A 6,000-nucleotide genomic window follows, 5' to 3' on the forward strand; every position below is an offset into this window, starting at 1 on the left:
TTTTTCCATTTTTAAAGAAATGTTTTTTCTTTCATCAACATTTTATAGAAAGGGATGTACTTATGACATGAGAGGACTGGTGAAGTCTCAGTGCTTAATCCCAGCAAGGAGCAGACATGCTGCTTGCTGTGTGAATTCGGTAGCCTCAGTTTCCTCATTTGTGGTCACAGCTCCTTCATAATATCATTGTGAAGATTTAAAGAGACAGTGGAGGTCTGAGTCCTGCCTCTGTCTTCTTTACTTTCCTCCTTTTCACCCTTTGCTTTTTGGGCCTTTCGAGCCCTCATCTGTGACCCCCATAGGCACTAATAGTGGGAATGACTTCCAAGGGGTGTCATGAGGAATGAAGGTGAGAATTGACTGCCTGATAGTGTAGGGACATCTAGGCAGTGATTATTATTAGTATTCTGCCTTTCTCTGAGAGAAACTTGATGGAAATCAAGAAGATAGCTCCAAGAGCTGGTAGCAAGATCTTGCTGTAGGTTTGGGACAATGGAGAAAGTTCATCATAGCACAACAGACAATAGGAAAGAAAATCTCCAAACCTTGTGACAGCTATGACCCAACTTCTACAGAAAAAGAATTAAACTGTCTGTGTATAAAAGTAGATTTAGAGGCATACACACCAAACTGGACTGCCAGGAGTTGAGGGACTTTCACATTTACTTTTTCCCCTTTTGTGCTTGAAAGCTATTTCTTTTTAACTGAGTTTGTGTTGTACTAAACAATGTCAAAATAAATTATTTTTCAAAGGCCAATCAGTTGAAAAAATTAACTAGTTAGCAAACTGTGCACACACAAATATAGTGGGATAATTTCCCTTAAATTTCTCTTCCATTCAACTGCCTGCCTGGCCTTTGTTCTTCTTCATCTCCTTGGCTCTCCAGCTTCCCATCCTCCAAAGTTTCTGAGTTATCCTTGTGCAGGAAATTTGAGTTACTCTTTCCCTTAGACCTGGGTCATCTCACCTTGATTCATGGAGCCTTAATCCCCTCCCCAAATAAGCAAGCATTCCACAGGTGTCTTCATGACTGAAGACAGTTCCTTCTGTGAAAGGAATTACTTGGTTAGCTCATAAAGGGATTCCCCACCCCTAATGATGTTGGGGAGAGTAGTCTAAAGCTAGTGACTTCAATGAATTCTGTGTGAAGAGGCTGGGAGGGAGGGTTTAGGTAATCCATTACATGGATGTTCAAAGAATTTGGAGAGAAGTGTTTGGTACAGTTACGATGACATTCCACAGCATGGCACTTGTAATGCACTAGGTACCCTTTTAAAGACTTTGCGTATGTTCCTTCATTTAATCCTCACCTCAAACCTATGAGGTGCTTCCTGTTATTATTTCCTTTTTACTGATGAGGAAGTTGAAACACAGAGGTTAACTACCTTACCCAAGTTCACACAACTAGTAGAGGCAGGATCCAGAGGCTGAGGAATGCTTAAGTCATGTTCCTCCTCTCTTTGTTCAATCATCCAGTCCTTCCACAGACAACCTGACTGGCAACCAAGTGCAATATTCAGATTGGAGTCAATATATTAATTTGAAGTTTTGAGCCAGTGCCAGGCTCCCAAAACCTGTCCTGGGGAATATAGCTTAATTGGTACAGTATAGCAAAATGTCCTGCTTGTTGAAACTAAATTTCTAGTTATCTTCTTTTTCATCAATAAGTCATTGAGGGTTGTATCCCAGCAAAATAGGATATAAGGTCTCCAAACAAAAAGGGGATTATGGAGTTTCATTATAAAGAGAGTTGGATTAGTCTTTTAGTAGTTGGGTACCTGAAGATGTGGTATTCAGCCAGAGTAAACACAGAGTGGTTTGAACTCTGGATGTGCAGGTTTGCAGAAGATGAAATTGTGTCGTTGGTCTTCAGCTGGAGAAGTATTTGCATCTGCTGAGAGAAAAAGCATTGCTCTGATTGCTGATTGTTCCTGTTCTCAATAGAGTACCAGGTCAAGAGAGCTCATTTCTGGTTTGGGGGCAAGCTTTTCCCAGTTCATTTGTTTTACTGCAGTTAGAACCTCCCATATTTTTACACTTCACAAATTATACCTGAAAATTTTTAGGTCACCATGGTAACTGTCTCTCCAGCATCATTCCCTGGACACTGAAGAATGAGGGAATTGACATATATCAACAGGGAGGGGGTGGGAGTTGTTTTATTATTGCTGCTCTCTCAAGCCAGTAGGAAAGTGCTCAATTACCTGTGATCAGGAGGATTAGTGATACCTCAAGTTAGGGATATAAGAGGGTGGATCCTGCTATGCCATTTATTTCTAGTCTGTGCAAGAAGTTATTGTGGCTGGTACCAGTATGGTGGAATAGGGCTATGGAAAATGGAGAATTGATGCAAGAAATAATGTACCGGTAGAACAAAGGGACTTTCTGACATGGGAGATTCAGGAGAGTTTAGAAATAATACCCAACTTAAGATTCAATTGAGGGCTGGGCTGTGGCTCAGTGGTAAAGCGCTCACCTACCATGCGTGAGGCACTGGGTTCGATCCTCAGCACCACATGAAAATAAAATGAAGATCTTGTATCCACCTATAACTAAAAAATAAATATTTTTTAAAAAGTTTCAGTTGAGCGTGGGGGTATAGCTCAGCAGTAGAGCATATAGTTAGTATTCTGAGTTTGATCCCCAGCATCAAGATTTGATTGAACAACTGATGAACGATGAAGCCATTCCACAAAAGAGAGGAAATGGAAGGAGGAGCAGGTTTTCCAGAATTATTATTTCTTTTTTTTTTTACTCTTTTGGGTTTGAGTTGCCTACTATTTTAATTCCAACTGAAGATGTAAAGTAAACAAAGGGTTATACGAGTATGGATTCATAGAAGAGGTCAGGCTTGGACATGTAAATTTGAGAAATGGTATTAATTACCCTGAGAATTGATAATAAAACATGAAGAACTGAATGACAATGAAAATTCCATCTTTTTGTGTGTGTGTATGTGGTGCTGGGGATTGAATTCAGGACCTTGTGCATGGGAGGAAAGCACTCTTCCAACTGAGCTATATCCCCAGCCCCAAAATTCCATCTTTGATCCAGGATTGTTGAATATAGCCAACCCAAGCAGTACTCAAAGGCAAATTTAAAGCCAAAGTACATATACTTCATATTATATGAAAAAAGACTGAAATACAATGAATGTGGAATGTAATTGATTAGGTAGGTAGAAGGGATGATATAATGAAGAGTAGAAATGAATGATGTAGAAATTAAAGAAGCAATAGAAAAATTAGTTAAACCAAAAGTAAATTCACACAGAAAACTAATACCCCTCTGAGCAAACTGGCCTAGAATAGAGACAAATGTACAAATTAAAATTATTTGAGCCAGGTGCACTCCTGTAATCCCAGTAGCTTGGGAGGCTGAGGCAGGAGGATCACAAGTTCAAAGCTGGCTTCAGCAACTTAGTGAGATCCTCTCTCAAAATAAAAAAAAGGGGGGATGAGATGTAGCTCAGTGGTTAAGTGCCCACGTTAAATCCCCAGTACTAAAAAAAATAAAAACTAAAAAAAAATTGGAATGAGTGCTCTATGCCACTTAAAAGTGCCAATTAAAAAACGTGGGATAAAATGGAAGAGCTATAGAGCCGGGTGTGGTAGTGCATGCCTGTAATCCTAGTGGCTTGGGAGGTTCAGACAGGAGGATTGCAAGTTCAAAGCCAGCCTCAGCAATGGTGAGGTGCTTAGCAACTCAGTGAGACCCTATTTCTAAATAAAATACAAAATAGGGCTGGGGATGTGGTTCAGTGGTTGAGTATCCCTGAATTCAATCCCTGGTACAAAAAAAAAGGAAGAGCTATAACTATGGATACACTATAGATAAGTCCTATGATTTGATAGGATGTTTCATAATGACTTTAAATATTCCATTGAAGTGCAGAGGTTTATAGATGAAACAAGTTATTCAAAATGTGAATAATTACTGAAGCTGATTGATGGGTACATGGGGGAATCATTATACTGTTTTCTATGTGTTTAAAAATTTTTTTCTGTGTGTTTAAAAATTTTCCATTAAAATCATTTTGAAAAGCCCTTCTAAATCATTTGAAAACTTAAGTAATGTCAGGAATTTCTTAGAGCTGAATCAACCTTTAAATATTAAGATCTTCAGTAGTTCAGAGTCAAAATATTATAGGCAATGTAAGAAATGAGGAAGGCTCTTGAACATGAGCCAGTGCTAGCAAAGTAGGTCCTGCTGAATGAGAGCCATCTCCCCTTCCACTCAGGTTTGTATGGAATATAGTCCTTGATCCAGCAACTCCACTTGTAGGAATGTACCCTCAGGAAATAATTGGTTGTATGTGCACACCTGTATATGAATAAGGATGTCCTAAGTGGATTCATAATAGTAAATCAATTGAAACAAGGCAATGACAAACACTAAGGGGGCTTAAGAAGTCATGGTGCTGTGGTTTAAATGTATCCCCCCAAATTTTGTGTGTTGTAAATTTATTTATTTATATTTTTTTAAAGAGAGAGTGAGAGAGAATTTTTAATATTTATTTTTTAGTTTTCGGCGGACACAACATCTTTGTTTGTATGTGGTGCTGAGGATCGAACCCGGGCCGCACACATACCAGGCGAGCGCGCTACTGCTTGAGCCACATCCCCAGCCCCAATGTGTTGTAAATTTAACCTTCAAATTCCTATGTCAATGGTATTTGGAGGTGGAGTCTTTGGGAGCTGTGATATTATGATATATAATTTTTTCATTTTCATCCACAATTCCTGGTTCATAAACTCCCTCCTCAAAGCAGACCTAGAAAACTAGAATTTCTCTTTCTGAAGGTGTGTTATAAGTACTCTAATTTTCCTGTACCTTTCTGTCTTTGAAATGGCCATAAAGAAATTATTTGATCTACCCTTGTCCAATAGTAGATCATAAAAACTTCTTCATTGTGGAGGAGTCCTCCATACTCTAGAGGAAGGAATGCTGCCTAGGAATGGCCAACAACAATTCTGAAGCAGACAAGTCTTGTTATGTTTCCCCCACTCAATCTGCTAGCATTAGATTTGTTCAAACACATTCCTACACAGTTATCGATGCTTTGGTCATTCCTGTGCAATGAAGTATCTATAAAAACCCCAAAGAATAGCGCTTAGAAAGATTCCACATAGCTGAACACATGGAGTTTTTTGGTATGGAGGCTGGTATGCTTGGAAAGGATATGGAAATACTATAGCCCTCCCCTCATACGTTGCCCCATGCTTCTCCCCAGTTGTATGCTTTGTAATATTTTTTTTTACAGAAATTGGTAAACATCTTTGCCCGAGTTCTGTGAGCTGCTCAAGCAAAATAATTAAACTAGAGGACGGAGTCATGGGAACCACACTTAATGCTCAATTGTTCAGAAGCACAGATAAAAACAACCTGAGACTTGTGACTAGAATCTAAAGTGTGTGGGCAGTCCTGTGGGATCTTACACTATCTCCAGGTAGATAGTGTCAGAACTGAATTAAATTAAAGGACACACAGCTGGTATTCATTGCAAAATTGCTTGCTTGCTGTTGGGGAGAAGCACCCACTCATTTTGAGGTCACCAAAATCTTCTGTATTGATTGCTGTTGAGTGAGAACAGAGGAAAAATGCAATTTGTTTTTTCCAACACAGGAGGTAATTAGTATTCAAAGAGGTCATGTTGGTGGGACTGCCATGATGGCATTAGTAAGTTTATAAGAAGAAGAAGAGAAACCGAAGCTAGCACACTTACTTTGTCTTATGTAATGTCCTCGGACACGTTTTGATGCAGCATGAAGGCCCTAACTAGATACCAATCAGATGCTGGTATCATGCACTTGGATTTCCCAGCTTCCAGAACCATGATCCAAATAAACTTCTATTTTTTTAATAAATTATCTGGTCTCAGTTATTTTGTTATAGCAACAGAAAACAGACTGACACATGGTACTAAGCAAATAATTGGATATAGTACATTTATGAAAAATTTGTATACCTCAGACATCAGTTTCCTCATTTTTCAGTGG

General features: G+C 39.0%; 1 long non-coding RNA gene across 1 annotated transcript in view; it reads left to right on the top strand.

Moving 5' to 3' along the window:
- LOC113192680 (uncharacterized) overlaps positions 1–5,788 on the top strand; it is a 42,535-nt gene extending 36,747 nt beyond the window's left edge. The window contains exon 7 of the long non-coding RNA XR_013342581.1: positions 5,265–5,788. This is a non-coding gene — a long non-coding RNA (uncharacterized LOC113192680). The remainder of the gene's footprint in view (positions 1–5,264) is intronic.
- Positions 5,789–6,000: the final 212 nt, after the last annotated feature.

The sequence above is a fragment of the Urocitellus parryii genome, chromosome X (assembly GCF_045843805.1).
Source record: "Urocitellus parryii isolate mUroPar1 chromosome X, mUroPar1.hap1, whole genome shotgun sequence".
NCBI lineage: Eukaryota > Metazoa > Chordata > Mammalia > Rodentia > Sciuridae > Urocitellus > Urocitellus parryii.